The sequence below is a fragment of the Cinclus cinclus genome, chromosome 3 (assembly GCF_963662255.1).
Source record: "Cinclus cinclus chromosome 3, bCinCin1.1, whole genome shotgun sequence".
Taxonomy (NCBI): Eukaryota; Metazoa; Chordata; class Aves; order Passeriformes; family Cinclidae; genus Cinclus; species Cinclus cinclus.
The window spans coordinates 47,189,732-47,212,740 of record NC_085048.1 but is presented as its reverse complement, the minus strand read 5'-3'; positions in this window follow the sequence as shown (position 1 = coordinate 47,212,740).

Genomic DNA, 23,009 nt, shown 5'->3' with positions numbered 1-23,009 from the left:
TTTAGACACCTTGGTGTAACAGAGTAATGTGATATTCATGCAAGTGATCTGGTCTGTTACTGAAGAGTGCAAATCTTAGCTGGAGAGTGAGGAAAGATAATATTTTCTAATACATAACTGTTACAATAAGGGAAAAGCTTACAATTAACATCACTTTATTCATCTCCTGAAGTGTAGTAGAATACATCTTCTATTTAAGACTACCTACATAGCCAAAAAGGAACTGCAATTTAGAGGTCATGCTATTAAGGACACCTAGAGTTTCATTTCAAATAGGTATAGTTTTGTTCAGGGAAATAAATATTAAATACTTTTCCAACTGTGAAGAAAATTATTATGCTAGCTTTATAGCAAGAGAAGTGATATGCCTGTAAAAAATGTGGATCTTAACCTGTTGACAAGTCTGGTTAAATTGTGCTTTTAGTATAACAGTCAGTGTTGCCCCAGAAGACCTCTACTTGTAATTTATTCATTCTTATTTCAGAAAGGGAGGGAGGCTATGCTGAGAAAGGAATAATACACTTTTTTAAATTCTGTCTCAGAGCTGCTAGCAAGAGCTTTGATTTATTAAAACTGAAATAAATTCAAGCACCTAATTTTGGTGTCCTCAGCAGTTGTATGACTTGCTACTCCCATTTTAGATGCCTGTAATGTTGAAATTCTGCTGGCTATTTTCTCATCCCTATGGCTCTGTTCTCACACTGGAAGTGTGAAACTACAAATCCAGAACGACAAATTATTTGTGATTAAATTTTTGGATATCTCTCCTTGCCATATTTGTACATGGTTAAGTAAAATATACAGCCCATGGCTAAAAAAACCCTTAAGATCTGTGATTGAAGTGGAGACTTCAATTTTTTGGCACAATGGCTCTGAATTATGAGATCATTTTTTCAAATGCTGTAGTAGTGTTCTTAATGGTAGTAAAAGTATTTTCTAACAGGATCTAGAATGATATATTCAAACTACTTGCTGCAGTCCTACTGTATAAGATATATACTACCCTGTATCTTGGGGTTGAACAAAAACTCCATCTCTCTTAGTACATAACAGGAAATTTTTAGAGTTAAAACAGGTTATGAATGAAATTATACAGCTTAGAGTTTTTAAGAACTCACAGATGCATCTAGAACTCTGCTCTTTGTATTTCCTATGGAAATATTTTTCATAAATTTGCCTAGTTGTTTTCTGACTCATTTGAGTTTTGGCCTTTGTAACTTGTTTTTGGTAATGAAATCCAAAGTGCAGTTATATGTGGGTAAAAGACCTACTTTTCAATTATTTTAATCCTCTTGGACATTAGTTTCTTCTGTTTCCATTCCCAGTCTATTATAGACCACTGAATTATGACATCATATTTGTTCTCTTAAGATCATTCATAATTTCATTAGTTTCTATTGTATGCCCATTCCTCATCACTCCAGCTAAGAAAAATGTACATAAGTGATGGTTCATATGTCCTTTCCTGCAGAACCTCTTGTGGAATCTTTTCTTCCTGCACTACATCCTGAGCTTTTTTTGTGTGCAAACCTACTTGAAGTGTGTTTTTTCATAGCTCTGACTGTGGCCTACTGCATCGTTGCAGTAACAGCAGCTGAACCCTTTGTACCTATGTTTGTGTATCACACATCCACTGTGTATTCACATGCACTGTTTTATAATAAAACTGAAAACATCAGCAACTGTGCAGTTTCCATATGTGAATATTAGAAAGTTGAGTTTCTAGTTCCCCATCTTCTTGCATTCCCCTCAATCTTATTTATTTTGTCCAGAGTGTTTCTCTCACTGATACATTTCTGGTCTGGTTTCTGGACCAGAACTTTTAATTTAAAAGGCCACAGACTACATCTACAAAAATACCCTTCCACTAAGAGACTGACATCTTTTCATTGTTCCTACTTTTCTGTTACTATTACTCTGTTGCAGCCCTATGAACTTTTGAACTTTGGTTGGTTAAAACCTAACAAAGCCAAAATCAATATTTCGTTAATATTTTTGTGGATCATAAAATCAATACCATGGTTCAATATGGGTGGGGGCAGAATTTGTTCTGCTGAAGTCCAAACAATACTGAATGTCAGTTGCAAATAAGCTCACCCCTAAGGAAAAAAATTGTATGTTTATAAAGGGAGAATAGGGATGGCTTCTCAACATTCTCACTCAGGTACATCTCTCTACAGAGCACACACAGCTACTAGAAAGTGCCAGATATTCATTGGCACTTGATGGAAGACTAATTTATCTTTAACTGGGTGTCCTGGCTGTTTGGAGACCACTGACATCTGTGAGTCACACTGTGCTGAGCAGAACATGGATGCTTTGATTTATTTATTGTGGCTGAATATTTTCAGCTAGCTAGGAAAAACAACGTCAGAATAATCTTTATATGCTTAACTAATTTGTAGCACTGAGTGATAGCCATGCAACCAGGATCTCCTAAATGTGAAATGATGTGCCTCAGCAGAGTTTTAACCTGTAAATAAAGTGAAAAGCAATTAATGAATTAAATTTGCATTCTGCCCTGAGAGAGTGAATCAGGTTTGTTAAATTCCATGTGAATACTCCTGTTCAAATGCAGATCAAAACAAGTCCATTTACATTGCTCAAGACGTTATTGTTCCTTGTGGTATCTTACTTAGGAAAAAATAGTCCAACCCCCAAATATTTAAAGCAACATTGGAGGACATTTATATGGATTCATATATAATGCTCATATGCTTCTGTCAATTATTTCCTAATGACTGTAGTCACAAAACATTAGTCATTTCCTAATGTCAATTATTTCCTATTTCCTAAATATCCTAATGTCTTAGGACATTTATTTTTGCTTGTTGTTGGAGAACTATGATATTTATTCTCTATGAAAACTCCCAGGTTTATACTAATCACATTCTTCTGAAATTTTACAAAATTCCCCTCCCCAAAAAATGCATATTTTATTTCAGTTGTGACTGTTAAAAGATTTTTGTCTACAGTGATGGATGTCTCATTGTCTCATGACTTAACAAATGGTCCCTGACTTCTGTGTCCAGATCTGCTGTGGATGTTAGTAATTCTTGGAGGAAAAGCACTTACTGAACATTATTCAGCATCACTTCACATCACAAGCATAAATTTGATTACTATAATTACCCTTAACATTTTTGGTCTGAAATGGATTGGGAATGTTTAAAGAGACAGTGACAATAAAGAAAAGACCCAAGAATCAAGCTTTCATTGTTTCTCTCCTTTTAGTAACTGCCTCTCATTTCATAAGCATTACCTGAAGAATATCTGGAGTTGGGTTTAGTGGTCCTAATATAACAAGAGAGAGGAGAAGTGAAAAATGTGTATAATTGTCAACATGCTCTGGCTGCACTGGTGCCACAATAATAGTCACATAGTTATGCAGACATGCTTATATTCAAACAAATGGATGTTGGGTAAAAAAACCTGCCTCGAGACAAGAAACCAAAGTCAATTTTTCATGTAGGGACTCTATTGTCAGAAAACTTCTGCATGTAAAGCAGCAAGTGAAACTACTTGTCCTATCTTGGTAAAACTCACTTATAGCATGACTACAGTTCAATCCTTGCTGATGAAAATAGTGATCAACACAGCCACTATTTTCATCATCATGACTTGATCTATACTCTTCCTGTTAAAGAACATCATCCCTAGTAGTGTTCCCTCCTGTGACTTTTTACCAGGGCATGTACAGATAGCACATGGAATAATGGTTTCAAACAAAAATATTGTAGGTTTTGATTAGATATAAGGTTGAAATACCTTTTACCTAAGGTAAGGGTGGTGAGACACTGGAACAGATTGCTCAGGGAAGATGTGGATAGCCCACTCCTGGAAGTGTTCAAGGCCAGATTGAATGAAGATTTGAGCAACATATTCTGGTGGAAGATGTCCCTGCCCATGACAAGGATGTTAAAACTAGATGATCCAACCATTCAACCAAAAACATTTTATGATTCTTCAGCTTGATGAGGTTTCTGGCAGGTCTCTCACAAGACACTCCAGCAACAGTTGTGGCAGCAGGCCAAATGTTCTTTGTATTTTGCATCTGATGAAAGAGGTAGGGAGATATTAAGTGATTGGCAAAGGATCTCTTTCAGCTCATGGGACGAAAGAGTTTTTCTCAATAACTGATTGTGCAGAGTCTGGTGAGAGTCTCTAGGAGAGGGACTGAAGTGTAACTGAAATGTTAACAGAATAAAGTGAGGGGAAAAATACTCAGCTTAATTTCTTTTCAAGTGTCATGTTTACCTGTTTCCTAGAGATTCATGACTAGGACTAACAATTTCTTGAGGTGATTGACAGCTTGTAGAGACTTTTGAAGGGGTTTTCACTGTCCCTAATGCTAATTAAAGTTTAGGCCAAATAAAGCAGAAAGCCTGAACCAGTGAGAGGTTCAGTATGGGTTAGGAATACCTACTCTTTGTGTGCTGAAGGAGATGGTGTAAGTGGGTTAACATTTCTCCTCAAACTCTCCTAGAACACCCACGGGAGATGTGGGAGTTTCCTTCATGACACGGTCACTGATGCCTGATGATGTTCCTTTTAGGACGTGTGACTAAAGGCTCATCTGCCCAGGCAGGAAGGGGCAGAGGCACAGCACCATTTGGTGGAAACCAAAAAACCCAGTCAGGGACACAAACTCCTGCCCTGGCCACTCCGGGCTATGTTTGGAAGCCATCATGTACTGGGAGAGTGAGACCCACCACTGAGCATCCTTGGGAAGGGCTTCCTGAGCACCTACAGATTGGGAGTCACTCATTAATACTCAGTAGACTCATTAAGGGATGTTTAAGAAGATGTCGTGAGACTCATTATGGGGTGTTGAGGACAGAAGTGAAAAAATGAAAGGATGGAAGGACTGAGTGTGGAAAAATAGAAGGTTAGCTGTGAACATCTGTCAGGTCAATACACTAGTCTGGCCACGCCTTGTACCTGGTGTCTGCAATCAGTCCTGGATTCTCTCTGAAATCCATTCTTACCTCTCTTCCTGTGTGATGGGCTCTGTGTGCATATTTGTGGGGCTGGGTATGTGCATGAGGGGCTAGGTGCAGCTACTGGAGCAGGCTCATACCAACAGTGCATCAGTGATAGTACAAGGTTAAAATGTCTCTAAAATCATGGGAATTGTATAGATTCAGGGGATGGTAAGAAAGGTTGGGTTTGGTAGGCCTGAGAATGGGAACTAGGCCCTGGGAACGAATTAGATCAAGTGAAACTGCACCTGTGTAAGCATCATATGATAAATGATACAATTATTTGATAGATAATTGTAATAAGAATCAGGAGAAAGATGTCTGGGGGACCTGATGAAAATTATGAAAATTCATGCTTGGATTAAATCAATGTATACAATAGAACAATATGGGTTTAATAATTAATATATAGTTATATAACGAAAAGGGTATAAAAACATGTCCATCTCAAATCCATGTCAGAGTCAGATTTGGGTTTGTACCCAGGCTTCCAGAGCTCTTCAATAAAAGCACCTGCATATAATCATCCTGTGATTATGTGTTTCCACGCTAACATCAGCACACGGAGTGACCGGGGAGCATGCACTTTGTGGGCCAGCCTATGGCTGTATATGACCCTGTCTCTGAAAGAGAGACAACTGGAGGAGCTGGATGCCAGAGGGACCAGGGCATCCTGGCGGACTGACAAGCAGACCATGGGGTCTGGGATGTTGATTAAGACACCGTTTTGCTTACTTCTGTGTCTCTGTGTGTATACATGTATGTGCACACCTGTCTTTGTGGGAGCCCATGACTGAGGATCCAGGGCAGCTGCTGGATCACTTGTGTGTCTAAGCCTGATTAGACAACAGTGCACGTGCAGGTCTGCACTGGTGATTGCAGCCAGTGAGCTCAGGATCTGGCCTGCCTAGATGTCAGCAACTGGGAATACTGGGATTCCTGGACAGCTACTGGAAAGATAGCATCATCCCAGTTGCTGGAGGATCCACACTGTATGTATGTGTTGTATGTGTGTTTAATTGTCTGTGCCTGTGGGCAATACAATCTTAGCCACACTACTGGTTGGAACTGGATATTTGGAACTGGATATTTGGAACTGCAGCTGCCCAACCCCTGTCAGGGTCCTGGATCTGGCAGCCCCTAACTGTATCTATACAAATGCATAGTCTCAAATGAGAAGCAACAATGTCTGGAAAAGGATGTGGAGTTCTGAGTACATCCATCACTTTTTGGCATGAAATAACAAGACTCCTTCAGCTCTAGCAATTCACTGTACCTAGAGAATCTAGAGGAATGTGAACAGATCCTTAGGGACATATCTTCAGCCCAGCTGATGAAAATTCTGCGTAGTAGCCCCCTTAGAGAAACAGACCTTGGGTTTGAGTTCAGCTGCTCACCTTATCTATCTATGAGCAGCATAATACATTTTTCAAATCTTGTTGAAGCTACAGAAATAATAGCCTTTATTCCATCTGTGTAAATGCAATCTGTTTGCTCCCTTTACATTGTATACTTGGTACCTTTTACATTGTTTACATTGTATGGAAGGTGATGTAAACCAATTGTCTGAAAAATGCAATTAGTCTGACTGCTACCTAGGAGAGATCTATACACATAGTGTAATGAAGGTTCACAGTAAAATTACTGATTGTTTCTTTTATTGCACTATGAGAGGCAGGCCATCACTTCATCTGTGAAGATTTTGATTTTATGACATTTGTGATGTGCAAGTAGGTTGTAAAGGCTACATGTGGAGACAAAAGCACATTGAAAGGGTTTCTTTTTACTTTTTCAAAGGAACTTCACCTAACAATTCCATACAGCGTGCAGCTTGTGTAGATGCAAGAAAATCAAGAATTCAAGACATTCCCATATGGTACAAGAAAATGTACATTCTTACTACTTTGTGCCTTGCCAAGGCAATTACACACCATGAATTGAGTTTCAAGGTTGGTCGCCTCCTGTAATTCTATCAGAAGTATTGTTGCATTTGTCATCTATTTTTTAAACTAACTCCTACAGTCTAATAATAATATGCGAATCTCTGGTTTGATTTTGAAGCATATGTCTTTTAGCTCACCAGACTGTAGCAAAAAGTCTGAGCAGTCAATCTCATTTTATCTCATTTTGGAAGAGCAAATACTCATTCAAGGAAAGGACTCCAAACTTACCAGTAGGTCTGCCTTTAAGCACTGTGATTCAAAGGACAAATCATATTTGGAAAAAAACCTCAAACCACCACCTCCAAACCACAAACAAAACCTCTTAACATTATTTTATTATTCGCTTCACAATAGCAAGTTTTGTATATGTCAGGGAGTCCATGCAGTATTTGCATAAGCAAAAGTTCACTAACAGAGTCATGTTGTGATTGTAATAAGACATAGCAGACTATGACATGTACATCTCATTTCACTATTTGATTCTTGGAAATATTTGCCATTCACAGACTGTCAGCTAACTGCAGAACCCAACCAAGCAGTTCAGAGGTGGTGAATATGTGTCCCCTTGTCCAGTGAGCACAACAGCTGTTTTTAAATAAAAAGGTGGAAAATAATAATTCCTTTATCCACTAGACATCGAAATAATCACCAGCATTTTAAGAAAAGGGATATTTAACTTGTACACAAACACTATGTAAAGATATGAATACAGCATCTTGTTTCTGTCTCCAGTTCCTTTTTATTTTTTATTGCTCTTCTATAGAAGAAGCTCCACATCAGAAGAGATGGACCAGAAGCATGACATCTCCTCAAGCCCCCTGATTCAGACTAGCTGCTTGGTCCAAACTACCTCCTACAAATATTTGACTTTACCCCATGAGTTTTTAGGAGGTACTTAGCTCAGCTATAGTCTCTCTCCTCTGATGTAGTTGCACTTACTAATTGAAGTAAAGAGTTTTGGCCAATAAGTCCCAGAATATTTAGTTGTTGGAAATGTACTAGTCCCACAAAAAGGCATTACTAGAGTTTCTACATTAACCTCCGAATTCTCACCTGTGTCCATCAGGCTGAACAGCTGCAAGGCTGTCCTAACTGATAACACTTTCAACCACTGTAAGTAATCTGGCCAGGCTCTGAGACTTTTAATAATTACATTAATGGTATCAGCAGCTCCAGACAGACACGCTCAGTTTGCATTGCCAGGCTTTGCTTTGCTACATGGAAAGGCAGAAAAATTTCCTTTCTGTAGCAAAAGGCTACTGACATTCTGATCCTATCCTGCTGCTGTGAGAGCTTGGCTTGAGGAATCTGGCGCTGAGGATGGACCTCCATGAACCTGTGCACTTAACACAAGCTTTGTGCCCTCATACACGTGATCTTTCCTCAGACTCTCCCAGAACTAGGGTCTTTCCTGCACATTTCCAGTACAGTGCTGCAGTTGGCTATATCTCTCTCCATAGCATGTTCAAATGGCATTAAACTTCCTAATCTAGTGATTGAATCTCCCTGGAAGAGGAGGGTTGGTGAAAGAGGGGAGTGTTCATTGCCCTGTATTATTCCTGAGTCTCTCGATTTCTTCAGGGATTTCTCACTAGAAGGAACCCAAGGGACATCCTCCAGATGCCACACAGTTCCGTGCATCCTTACTGTTGTATAACTTGGCATGCTAGATCCATCACATCCTTTAATGCATGCCTTGTCACACAGCCACATCCTCAGAAAGTGAGGAAAATCGAGGGCTGGTAAATATTTCACAGGCTTAGGCTGCCAGTGAGAAACAAAAGCAATCTCCAACACCCTTCTCAACATGTAAGAGTGCCCTTCACTACCGGTGTGAAAAAATACATACAGAACTATCAAAGATGGGATTTTATTCTATCTTTTAGACAGTCTTCAAAAATCCAAATGCAATGATATTTTTAAACTTCAAAGTGACTCTAATTCTTATAAGACACATGCAAAAAGAAGAGCTACAAAGGTATTGTCGTCAACATAAAACATATGTTTTCCAGCTACATTACATTGGTGATTTTTTATTTCAAATATATGTGAGAAAATATTTGTGTGCTGCTTCCTGAGAAGTGGCCTTTTCCCTGTTTGAACAGAAATGTTGTGTGTATCAGAGGATGGGAAAGGGAATCGATGGCTTGATTAAAATTTTAATTATTATTGAAATCATTGTGTTTGTACAAGCTTCTCCATGCCCCACCCTTGGGCATTATTTGCTCTTCTTTAAAAGTACCCTGCAAATGCTGCTTTGGGGATTCATTGTATTTTTATGGCAGCTCTTTAAGCAACTCTACAATTATTACATTCTGGTGTGTGAGAAATTCAGTATTATCTCTCAGGTTTTTACGATCTTGTTCCCCAATCAGCGCTTTTGTGTAACAAGCCGGTGAAATTAGAAGTATGATTAGAAAAATGTGACTACATTATCTAAAACTTATACACATTTTTGTATTGCTTCAGCTTTTTAAGTCCCAAGGGAACTGACAGTGATTAGGATCTATTTCTTGTGAAGGTACTGTTGGGAATAAGGCTGGTTTGAATAAGTGAATCAAACTTATTATGACAGAAGCTCCAATAGAGATGTGCATTAGAGTATATTGAATTCCACTTTTGAAACCACAGGAAACCTTTGCATAAGTACTCACATTTCTGCCTGGACTAAGTAAATAGAGTACTGCAAATAAAATTATATTAAAAAAAAGTGAAAGCCAAAAGTCCTTCCTATCTCTATTTTCATTCTAGTACATTGCAGACAGTATCACATATTCAAAATAATGTTTTTTTTTTCTTTGTGAGTGTAACTAGGACTGGTATAAACCATTAGCAACACTGTTATTTCTCTTGTAAGCATCCAAACCCACGTGTAAAAAGAGTGTCCTTTTTTGCAAGGTAACAAAAAATGCAGTTCTTCTTACTGTGGACTAAAATAAAATAAATTAAAATTTTAAAAAACAAACCCAAGTGAAAATAAAAGCAATAAAGAAGCAGGATGCAAATTTTACTCTGCCTAGGTTTTTTGTTGTTGTTGTTGTTGTTGTTGTTTGTTTGTTTGGGTTTTTTTTTTGTTTTTTTTTTTCTTTTTTGTTACAAACAGGCCAGGCATCAGGGGACCATAAACAGGGCCATATCCACATGTTTGCATAATATGGTTCACATATTTTTAAAATACTGGTATTATTTTAGTGAGCATAGATTAACTTCAGCATGGATAAAGGGAGAGCAGAAAAAAAAGAAAAAAAAAGAAAAAAAACAGAAACAAAGAAACAGAGAACACAAACAAAAATCCAACCCCACCAAAAAAAAAAAAAAAACTAACAAAAACAAAACAAAACCAAAAAACCAAAACAACAGCCACAACAAAATCCAGTAGAAGCAATATTCCTAAAGGGTCCAAAGAGAAGGAATGCTGGAATTAAGAACTGAGCCAAATAATTTGGAAAGGAGTGGGCACAGCCTGGCACAGACATTAAATAAAAAGTTGAGACTGTGGAGGAAAAAGGTACCTGATATGCAACAGTGCAAGACCGACCTAACTGGGTTAAACCAAAAGTCCACCTGTCCACCTAACCTTCTGGCTTTACTGGGCATAATATGGTCTCAGAAAACAATATAATAATGAAGGCAAGGAAAGAACAATCTCACTGGTGGCACACCTTGCCTGTTTCCAGCCATCAGCATTTTACCACCAGTATATCTTTATCATGATGTTTAATATCCACCAGTATATATAATGATGTAAATTTTGTGTGTATCTTCCATGTAGCTCTGAAATCTCCTTCCAAAATTAATTATCCCTTTTGCCCTCCCAACATCCCAGAGCAGCCAGTTTCACAATGTATTTATTATCTCCTTCTCCATGCTGAAAAAGATTTCATTAACTTTCTCATATTCCTCCTCAACTGCCTCTTTTTTGAACTGAAGTAGTGCTACCTCTTTTTTATTTTTTTTTTTGTGTGTAAGATGTTTGTACCTCCACTCACAGTGCTCTGTTCCTTCCTGAGTTATGCCATATTCGCCTAAAGTTGTAAGGACCAGAACTGCAGCATTAAAAAGGCACCAAACCTTTAGTCCAGTATTGTCTTGGTGATTTATACTTTCTAAATAAGTTGCCAGCTAGGGTCAAGGAAATGAAAGATGAGTGTGCAGGTATTTGAGGAAATTACTCCTGAAGAAGGAGGGATGAGTAATCAGATGTGGCACATGGTGTATAATAACAAGGGAAAACAGCGACTCTTGTTCAATTATGAACATGCAAAACACTTCATCATACCCTAAAATGTAATTTAACAGTTCATTTTATAACCCTTTACTCCATATTTTATGGGTATTTAAAAATCACTACAGACTCAGAAATTCATTTCTAAACAAGGTTACTTGAATAATCTGGTGAAGATTGTGAGATAGTTTACATAGAAGGAAATAACTGATTCACTGAGAATCCTTTTAATGAGACATTCACAGTACTACTCTTGCTCCATTATCAACATCTAGACGAATTTCCTCAATTTCTGGCAAATATGCCTCCAGTCACTACTGGGGTTCCCCGAGGTTCACTTTTGAGGCCAGTTCTGTTTAATACCTTCCTTGACTGATGATCTGGATAAGGGCATTAAGTGCACTGTCAGTAAGGACACAGATGACACCAAGTTGGGCAGGAGCCTTGATCTGCTGGCAGGAAGGGAGGGAGGGTCCCTCTGCAGAGGGACCTGGCCAGTCTGGATTAATGGGCCAAAGCCAGTTTTATGCAGTTCAATATGGCCAAGTGCCAGGTCCTGCACTCCAGTCATAATAACCTCAGGCAGTGCTGCAGGCTGGGGAAAAAGCAAGTGGAAAGTGATCCAGAGGAAAAGAACTTGGGGGTGTTGGCATCCAGCTGAAATCAAGCCAGAGTGTGCCCAGGTGGCCAATAAGGTCAGTGGCATCTTGGTTTGTATAAAAAATAGAGGGGCCAGCAGGACTAGGACAGCGATGGTCTCCATGTACTGGTGAGGACAAACCATAAATCCTGTGTGTATTTCCAGGTCTCTTACTACAAGCAGAACACTGGGGTGCTGGACCATGTCTGGAGAAGGGCAACAAAACTGCTGAAGGGTCTGAAAAGTAAGTCCTATGAGGAGCAGCTCCTGGGGGAGATGGGATTGTTTTGCCTGGAGAAAAGGAGGCTCAAGGGAGACTTTATCACTCTCTACCTGAAAGAAGGTTGGAGAGAGGACTCCTAGGCAGCAAGTATCAGGACAAGAGGATACAGCCTCAAGCTGCACCATGGAATGTTCATGTTAGATGTAAGGAAGAATTTCATCATGGAAAGTATTGTCAAGCATTGGAATGGACTGTCCAGGTGTTCAAATAATGACTGGATGTGGTCCTTAGTGCTGGGGTCTAGCTGACAAAGTCGTGATCTGTCAAAGGTTAGACTCTGATCTTTGAGGTCTTTTCCAACCTCAATAATTCTATGGTTTTATGACTCAAACATACTGTAAGCAGAAACAAAGGATACTCTACTACAACAACAAGCTATGTGCTTTGATATGACTGATACATACTGAACCATCTATTTTATTATTTTCAGTAGTGTGCAACATTTTATGTGTAATCTGTGTACTCACTAGTTCAACCACGCTTGTTCAAAGAATCAGTCATGAATATTTCATGCTCTTGTGCAGTTTCTTTTCCACAACATAAAATGTCTTTTTTTCCTTCCCCCCTTCTTTTAAATAGAAAGGTATCAGTATAATTCTACCACGCTAAGCTCCCTCATATACACTTTCACATGTCCTATGAGTACTTAATGATTTCTGAAGAGTTTTATGTAATTTTAAGGAAATCTGTTAGAGCACACAACAACTAAGTAAAGGAAATGAGGCACTTCATCTCTACTTTAAACATTCTTATGTCCACAAATACCATTCTTTTCTGGGCTGCTGCTGCAAAGTGCTGTCTCTGTATGAACAAAGGCCATGTATATGAAATTATGTGAATTTGCTCTCCTACAGTTGTCTGGGGTATTAGGTGAGAACCATTTTGCTATCTATATTTTTTGGTTCACCTACCTTTTTCCCTTAAGTTTTTTCTTTTTTTTTTCCTTAAGTTTCAGTCCTACCTCCTTTTAAAAACATTCTACTCCAAAATATCTGTATCTCTCTTTACTGTTCTTAACACTTGCCTTGTAGAGCTTATTAAATTCATAGAGGAAAGAAAATATAGTTAAATAAAAACATGTGAGTATAATAAAAAAAGCAGATGTTTTAATATGTATCTCATAAAAACGAGTCTATTGAGAGAGGGGATGAAGAAGGAATGAAAGGAATCAGTGCATCAGCCCTAGGGGGGAGAAAGAGTGGACTAAATTAAAAAGGCAATTAAGAAAAGCTGAACCTCCGTCGTGCCAATGAGCTTCTATGGTAGATAAAAAAGTGTGACAAAGAACAACACACTCATGCCTATTGTTTTAGAACAATGAAGTGTGTCCTGCTTGTTATGCTGCTGTTCTAAGCATATCTCATAATATTTCCATTATTGTGCATAAGTGCAGCAAACATGAAGGATAGACAGGGCATTTTTGGCACAAGGACAAAGAACATTTTGCTTCAGCTAGTAACAAATTGCTTTCATTAAGAACAAATGATCTTGGAGCAGTTTTGTGCTGTATGGTCTCCACAAGATGTCAAGCACAAATGGTAACCCAGTGCTCTCTCTAAACAATGGAATAAACTTAGATGGAGGGAAGTATCTGCCTTGCTTTAGGACATGTTTAGTCTTTCTGTGGCTGGGCAAAATAATTTGCAGTCTCCATTCTAAAAATAACTATGTTTAGGTGCTTACTTTTACACTAACTTGTTTTGACTTGAATTAAACTGACCATCTTAACAGTTAACGTAATTAAAATGGTGATTTGTTCAGGATATAGCACCATTTAGCAGTATCTTGGTTCCCTTTCTTAATGTTCTTTAAATGATACCTTTAGTGATTTTATAGTACTTGGCTGTCCTGAGGCAAAATGTCTGTCAGCATTCCTGGTCAATCCATACTTTCAAGAGTGGGTAGTGTAGCTTGATAATTTTTTTAAATACATTGCTTTCCCCTCATCATAAAAGAAGCATTCAGCTGATATGCAAACACAGTTTATGGTTAATAGGTTCTTACTGAGCAGCTTTGGAATGTTTCAATTTAGAAATGACTGCAATATGATATTTAAGATTTGAAAAATTGTTTTTGATCATGTTTTCTATCCTCTGTTTAGAATAATATTTTGTCAAGTATATTACCACATTACTTCTTGACTATGCATTTGTAATCTTTATTTTGAAAGTTCAATATCTTAGAGATATAAGATCACTTTAGCTTTCAATTCCAGATGCAAATGTCTGATAGATCTAATAAAAATTGGGCAGGCAAGGGTATTTAAAACTCTCATTGGTTCTGCAACACAGGCCTAATACAAACATCAGAAGAAAAAAGATGGAAAAGTCAGGCAGCCAGCTGCCTCAGCAGCATCAAAGACTGCATATTCTCTTTCTGCTAACACCAGAACTGCAGAGCACATTAGGAAGGAAAGAGATGATATGCTATGCACCAAGCCTGCCTTCTGTGCCTCCACTCGTAGCTGATGTATATTGAATAGCCTTGGGTTAAATCTGATGTTTTTTTTCCAGTGAATATTACCCTTATATTTATTGTTTCCCACATAACATATTTCATAATTGCATTATTAATGACCCAGGGAAAACCAAAAATAATCAATCTCCTTGTCAGGAAAAAAGGAAGCAGAGCACTTATCTTTATGAAGAGTAAGGAAAAAAAATATTCTAAAAGGTCATAATACATTCAAAGTCCATTGCAAAGGCTGTTTAAAAGAAAGGAAGCTAGCCCTTTCTGTTGGAAAGGTAAAAGCTGAATCTCTTGTAAGCATAGAGCTTCACAGAAATTTATGAAACAATACAGCGATAGGCACAAAGGCCAGAAAATGTAAATGGGAATAATATTTGAACCCCTAGGAGCTTCAAAAAATAGTTCAGTGATTCCAGATACCGTGAAAATATACTGAAAGACATATACTTGTAAGATAACAAGAACAAGTTATAATTAATTAAAACCCAGTAAAACCCACTGGAAATAATTATTATGCTGTCTTATTTTCCAAGCCTCTGGAGAATAAGCTTTCACTATATTTTATGTTGAACTACTGGGGGAAGTCTAAGAAAGTCCGAGACAAAGTCCCAACCCGGACATATCAGAAGCATTGACAATCATTCTGCATGCTGAACTTGAAACAAAAGGGTATGTTGTTTTGGAGAAAGAAAAAGAGGGGGAAAAAAATGGGATGTGTCCAGGATTATGTAACAGCTTGACATGAATTGTGATGGCTGTGTCCAGCATGGAAACCTGGGGACATGTAGCTGCATGCAAACAGCTTTTGAATTGCAGCTGGGTTTTGTGAGGCCACCTAATGTCTCAGAGTACCATCAGCAATCAGACAGCATGTCTGGGACTATGTTCCTTGGGGACAAAGGAGTCTTTGAAGTCATTAAAATAAATGCCCCTCTCTCATCTGAAAGTGCTTTAGAAGAAATAGAGTGGCTGAAATACTGGAGAGATATTTCTTTTTCCAGCAGGGATCTGGAGCAGAATAGTTTCCACAGGAGCACTGGTGGTTCACATGCTTAAGGCTGAAGAAATATTGGTGTACCTCAAGAGGAGGACAAGAGACCAAAAAGACAAACTGTGGGTTAAAGTAAACTTTTGGGACTGACAGAAAAGTCAGATAACAAGGTCTGTGGGACGTGGGGTGTCCTCTCAAGGATGGGTTGATAGTTCAGAAGATGAGCCTGAACTACTGGAGTGAAAATACAAAGTAGTATCCAAAGACTGAAACAAAAGATATACAAGCTCCCCTTCACAAAACAAATCAGCCAATCTGTTTGGTGGTGATGCCAAAGCAGGCATTCTACAGATACAGTTTCTATCGTGTAATTTCTGCTGCTTTGCTGAATAAGCAATAATTGTGTTTAAAATTCTATGGAAAATCTATCATATATTATATGAAGGACTGACTACCAAAATACCCAGAATACTAAAGCTGTGAAAAGATTTTGTATTTTTGGTGGCATTTTAAAAACAAAACAAAAAAAAACCACTTGAGAACCTAGGGATTATTGAATTTATTTCAGCCAGTGATAGCTGTGCTGTGAAGTCAAACACTCTTTGCAACCTTGATGATACACCTGAAATTAGAAGTGATGCCTGGAATCTATTTGGGTTTCATAAACCAAAAAGACAGAATTGTGTACTAGGATGAAATCCCAAGCACCTGCTGTCTTTCCAGTCAAGGGGATTTTGGCCTTTGTCCCAGGTTTTTTAGTAAATGGGGACATTCGTTTTTCTTTCTAGTCCATCCAAGTATTTCCTGCTGCCAAAGACTGTAGTTTCTGTTAAACAAAATCGCTTCATGAGAATATGAGAACTGACCTCAATTCATTTACTCAGAACATTAGCTGCTAAAAAATGGAAAAATAATTCTAGTATCTTCCCCTTGTAGAATTTCATGCCATAAACAGTAATTTCTGGCATTAAGGGCCGATGACAGATAATGGTATCAGTCCATCATTGTCCTAGTAAAGTATGGATCCTAGCCAGCAGAAATCTAAGAAATTAGAAAGCAACAAATACTGACTCGTTATTAATTAAGGGATGACTGGAGAAAGGTTAGATATTTGTTTAGATCATTTATTTATCAGCAATACATGAGCAGTGCATTGGAAATATATAAAGTATTTGTGAGAAGGTCAGGTGTCATTTACACACAAGGTAATAATATTGCATTGCATTTCTTCCTAGCTAAGAAAAGATTTGTACAACTCTTGGAGTACATGTTTAATCACTAAACACTCTTTCAACCTAGAATGTGAAAACTCTAGGAAGAATCCCACTGATAATGAAGGGTTATAATGTTCCCTTGGATTGCTCATAAGAAGCTATGCATTAAACACTTTGAAAAATTCAAAACATGATTCCTGAGGTACTGGTCTGGTACTGACAGTCAGAACAGATGGATTTTTTTTTTTCCTGTATCTCAAGACTTTTGTTTTTGGCTGCTCTGCAGATTTCATCTAGGCTATCTGGACTTAGAATCACAAAATTATTAAGGCTGGAAAAGACCTCCCTGACCACCAAGTCCAGCCTTTGATTGAACATCACTCTATCAACTTGAGCATAGCACTAATTGCCAGGTCTAGTAATTTCTTGAGCACTTCCAGGGAGGGTGACTCCACCATTTTCCTGGGTAGCCTATTTCAATGCTGGGCAATCTTCTCAGTACCTTTGTCCTCCTCATCCAGATCATTGATAAAGATATTAAACAGTAAAAAGTTAATTTCCTGGACTTTTCTTTCAAAACAGGGATGTGTTGTCTGCATGGTGGTTTGATACTCCAGTTGAATTGTACTGAACTTCATTTATAATAATTGTTTTTGAACTTGCTAAATGTTCAAAATGCAAAGCTATGAATCCAAAACAGTGGTGATGTTTCAATATTTGTTTTATTCAGAAACTCATGAGTAGAAATCTGAAGTGCCCCTTTTAACTAACTGGTTAGCAAAACGTGTAAAAAAGGTTGAATTGTGTCTACCATTCTCACTGTGTATATAATACAACATACTTTTTTTGTAACCTAAACATGGATTGTAGCATTGGAGAAGGTAGCATGTAAGCACATAATTGTGTCTGTGTTGTTATCCAGAAAATATAAGAAGGTATTTCAACTCATCTTCATTTAATATTTAAGGTCACTGTCATTCTATGATTCTCTGGGAGGGAAAATGAAATACAGGTTTGAGACAGATTATATCAAAAGCACAGAATTATCCTAGTAATGTACAACAACTCATATGTGGAAGGCAAGATCAATGCCTGATGAACTTGATTATTATCCTAAGTTTCAAGTGAAACGTGGCATGGTCTAAAATAAGAGAATTCAGGTCTCCCTTCAGAAAAAGGAAGTTTGAGCTTATAATGTTTTCTGTGCTACTGTCTCGAATATGATGGACCATAAAAAAAATCAATTGCTAGATTTTCAAGAATTCTAAAAGACTTCTCATTTCGAAGTAAGGAAGACTCAGCAAAAATAGATTTGAGAGAGTATCCTACCTTGCCTTGGTAGCAAAGATGAACAATGTTCTCCAAAAAGTGAGTGAGACTCCAATTCCCAAATCTGTTTCTGGCCACACAAGAGAAGTACAATCTTGACACAGGCTGAAGACACTGGTTTTCCCCTCCAACAAGATGCAAACACTTTTGTGTTAAGAAAGAAGTTAGTTCAGAGAATTCTTAGAGCATGACAGTTCAGATTTCTCTCAATAAAATGATTTATTAAGATTTAGTCATTTTTCTATGAATATGTCAAGGATAAATAGGAATCACAGAGAAATAAGCAAACTGAAAATTGTTATTGGTTATTAAATGGCATTTAGGAAGCACATTTCTCAAGGCTTTTATAAACTTGCTTTTATGCAGATCTCAAAATCCTAATTTTGTGTTGTAATAATGTCTCAAATTCCATTTCAGTCAATCATTTCTTTCAGCTTAATTTGAGTAACTGAAAAATTATAACATTAAAGAAAATAATTTCCGTGACACCACTTTTTTCCAGATCCTGTCTAAAATTTTACAGGAGCAAGAGGTGGAATAATAGAACTGGATGGCTTTTAACAGTGTAGTGGTGATGAAATGAAGATTTTGCCCTGCATATTTGAATAAAATATTATCAAACTGGAGGACAGAAAATGCTTCTTCATACAATGTCAGTTTAGTTCTACACAAAACACCTACTTCAGAGAGTATTTGACTTAATAGAAATAAAAAAATTTAACAGCCAGAGGAAAATAGAGGGGCTTTCTCTTTATGTGATAGATATGCAAACACATCTGTACAGTGCAATTGATGAACTACTACTGCTGAATCCATCTGTTTATTTTCTACCAAGGGCAACTTTTTATGTCTGTCTGATGCCTGCATCCATCCTCCTTGAAGGATTCCCATGGGTGTGCACAGCCCTCCCTGTGAGCTGTGCAACACAGGTTCTGGCACATCTGCCTCTGAAGTTTACCTGCCAGTGAGAGCAATTCTCATTTGAAAACTGGTGAACTCAGACAGCAAAGCTCCTGTGCCCATGTGCGAAGATTATACAACATTAGGTGGAGCAGGATAAAGGGATCCATGTACCTCTAGCTTGTCTTTTTCAAAAGGACTGCTAAGAAATAGCTTGGCACAGAGAAAAGTGCTGCTGAAGGCAGCACTGCCTTGAGGACAGTGATTATCTGAGATGTAGCACAGTTGCTACAGAGCAGGTAGGAGTGCTACCTGTGAGCTGTGTAAATATGAAAAGCCATTTTTTATTATCCAACAGATTTCCTCTACCATCAGATTCACCTGGGAAGAAGGACAGATGAACATGGATCTTCAAATGACAAAATATTAACAAAAGGAATGTTTGTTCAAAAAGCCTGTGGTTGATTCTGCCTGCAGGTTATTAGCAGACTTCAAAGTCTGGACTGCTTCTTTCAGAAGAAATCAGACAGACTGATTTCATGGTGTGGTAAGTCACTGGACTGTGTGACAGCTATAAGGTACAATTTGCTCAGGCACTTTATGGAGTCTTCTGGTATGTTTTTTCTAGAAGTCTCTAAAACTAGTGTTTATTATTAATTGAAGCAAGTCAACTTTTAATCTAAGGATGTTGTTAAGCAACAAGATAGGATGTGCATCAATTGAAAAAAAAAACCACAAAAAACCAGAAATCAAATATTTCTTTCCTAACTACAGCTAGATTCCTATGCAGAGGTATTTCTCTTGTATGGACATACTTTTCAGTCAAGCAGCATACAGAGTATTCAGAAGTAAGCTTTACACTGTATCCGGCAGAAAGGCTGTGCCGATTTTCCAGGAAACTCTCATTCTTTCCACCACCTCTTAGGACTCTTTCAGAGACAGTCTCTGGAGCTAAGATATCTATTTTCTCTCACAGTATCTCTCTATTTCCTGTACTGCAGTCTTCTGCTTTCCATGTCAATCTTGCTCTGCTTGTCTTCCTAAAACCTGGACATTTTTCCAAAATTGTGGAGCAATTCTCAGAGAAAGAGCAATTATCCCGAGTGGATATAATTGCACCAGAATGCCCTTGGCAACGGAGTGCAGGAAGCCACAATAAACTGTAAACAGATCCATTAAACAATCATGATCCTCATCACAGATTGACTTCCAGTGTACTGACAAACCTTACACAGTCATTGAATTTTATGCAATTATTTAATATTCTACTTAGTATTAGCATTGCTGTTTGTTTTATTCATGACCATTTAACCAGAGAGTCATGAGTCTGAAACTTCAGGGTATGCCATGACAAATATCAAGATTGGACAGGTGGACATCATGGTCATGTTTCAAGTCATGTTCTAACACCTGTAAGAAATCTGGACTTTTTTAAACCATACTTTTCCCTTGTAAACAATCTTGACTACAGTCCTACACAGCCAGACATCTACTGAAGCATAACAATTTTTTTCAGAAACAATACAGAAAGCAAACTAAGGAAATCTGCTGCAATTATTGCCTAAAGAAAACAGGACAGATAGCTGAATATGTACTTGTATATGAAAACTTCAGATTTTTACATTTTTTAATTTGTTGTGAACAAATCATTATTCATCCAAAGACACAAACATTTCAATACATTATGAAATGTGCTTTGCAAGAAAGAAGAAAACAGTTCATGAATATCATAAACAGCTATTGGTAGCAGTCATAAATTGTTAAAATAAACCATATGTTACAGTAGCATTATAAAAATGAGTCAGCAGCCCTGACAATAAAGTTTTGTGTGCCATTTGATATTTTCTCATCAATCTCTATAATCTACTGTAGATTTGATAATTTGATCATGAACAAACTCTTTCCTAATTTGATCATGAGCAATCCATTTGCTTAAAAATCTAAAATATTTCTCTTGAGGGCCCTGTGACATGAAAGAAAATATCTCAGTCTGAATTTTTTCTGCAGTAAGTTAATCAACTGGCTTAGTAAAATAAAAAAAAAAGCCTTGGAAGATTGATCAAAGTCAACAGCAAATTTCTAAATATTTAGAAGCAAAAACTTCCTCGCTTACTTTTTTGTTCTTCTGCTTTTCACTTGGAACCAGCTCAGACTCAGAAAAACACACAGAAATGTTAGAGACCTCTACCAAGGACTTTTGGAGTTTTTTTAACCATCACAACTCAGAAAAATATTAAGTAAGAATCCCAAAAATGGTGTTCCTTCTGTTTGAGTTGCACAAATTTCTTTTACCAGTAACTGATAGTACCTTTGTTTTTAATATTAACAGGCAAAATAAGCTGTATCCAACCATTAACACTATCACATTTTCCTCTCGTATTCATAACAAGACCTTTTCATTTCAGAACTACACCATCGGTGGAATTCTGGTAGATTGCAGGAACATTTTGGAGCTGTTGCATGACTGCAATTTTTAAAATTATTTTGTAGATTTGTTTCTTATTTTCTTCTTGTGAAGTTCTCTGTGTGGCATGACCCACTCACTAGACTAATTTTAGTGCTCTTCACCCAGCACTCTGCCCACTCGTGATACTATAATATGGAACCTGATATCTTTAATAGCTTACTGTAGTTTTGAAGATATTTGGTCTTCCTTCCTGTGAAGCATTAAGTACAAAACCAATCAATATACTTTCATTTAATTCAGTTGTTAGACAAGCTTAAACTAAGTTTGACTCTCCTGCCAACATTTATTTTCTGCTTTTGTCATTCCATCTGTAACATTTTCTTCTTCCTTCTACTTTCCTCCCCTCCCAGCACACACACTGGAGAATAATCAGGACCTTAGAAGTACTGTAGTGGATGGCTCACTGCAAAGTCAAGATTTTAATAACTCCTCCCTTTGTAATTTCTGCAACTCAAGAGACTGTTTTCCCTTCAATATGGTGTTAAATCAAGAGTTTGGTTTAAAAATAAATGCTGAATCTTTCCAAAGGCCATCTGATAAGACTAGTAATTCAAGAGTGAAAACAGTACTGCTATGCTTATATGAGAAAAATACTATTGAAAATCTGCTGCATTAGTTCAAGTATATTGAACTGAAAAGTTTTCTAGAAGAAACATCAACTAAAAAAATTCTCCCATTACACTTTTCCAGCAGCTTACTGCTGGCAATGGAAATGTCACTGAATGCAATTGTCCTTGGAGTTCTTAGGGTTACAAGGATATATTACATCACCTAGCAACAGAAACATCTATTTGGGATACAAAGATCAAATAAGTTCTTTTAATGTGTTGTAGATCCCCCAGGATATACACAAATAAACTCCCATAGAAATACACATAGTTTGCAAGCCAGTCTGTTTCTTTGTCCTTGATCAAAAGTGCTTTTCATTTGGAGGACTTTGACCTTTTGCTAGCAAAACTGGTAACAGACTCCTTATTTCATTTATGCATTTGTTTGCCTGTTTATTTTCAGGCACAAAAATTGTACTTAGAGATTTACATACCGTTCTTTGAAGATTCTTCCATCCAGCTCATTGTCCCTTCTTCAAAATGAGATTTCATTGAATTTTGGAACCTTGTAGTTTTAATAACTAGAGCAGGGCAAACAGCAAGCTAACTGTCTTGTAGGAAACTTACTTTTTTTTAATTAAAAAAAAAAAGTTTTAACCTCTCAGGAAACAGAAGCTGTCAATCCAGAGTGTCCTCAGACACACTGGCGTGTGGTGGGTTTTTCGGTCAATACTAGTGATGACACATCACAGAATGGCCTTAAGACACTCTCAGGGTCCCTGCAATCAGGCACTTCATTCTCATCTGCTCTGTTGCCATGGATCTTGTAAGTTTGCAGAATCAGGTCAGACTCACCAGGAATGAAGTGTCCTTCACAGGATCATTCAGAGCAATGAAATGGTTATGCAGACAAGTATTAATAAATGTGGGCTGACTTCAGAAATCCATGGAAAAGCTCTTTCTGGGTATTAAACGGTGAAATTCAATACTTCATCCTCTTTCATCTTAACCATCCTTT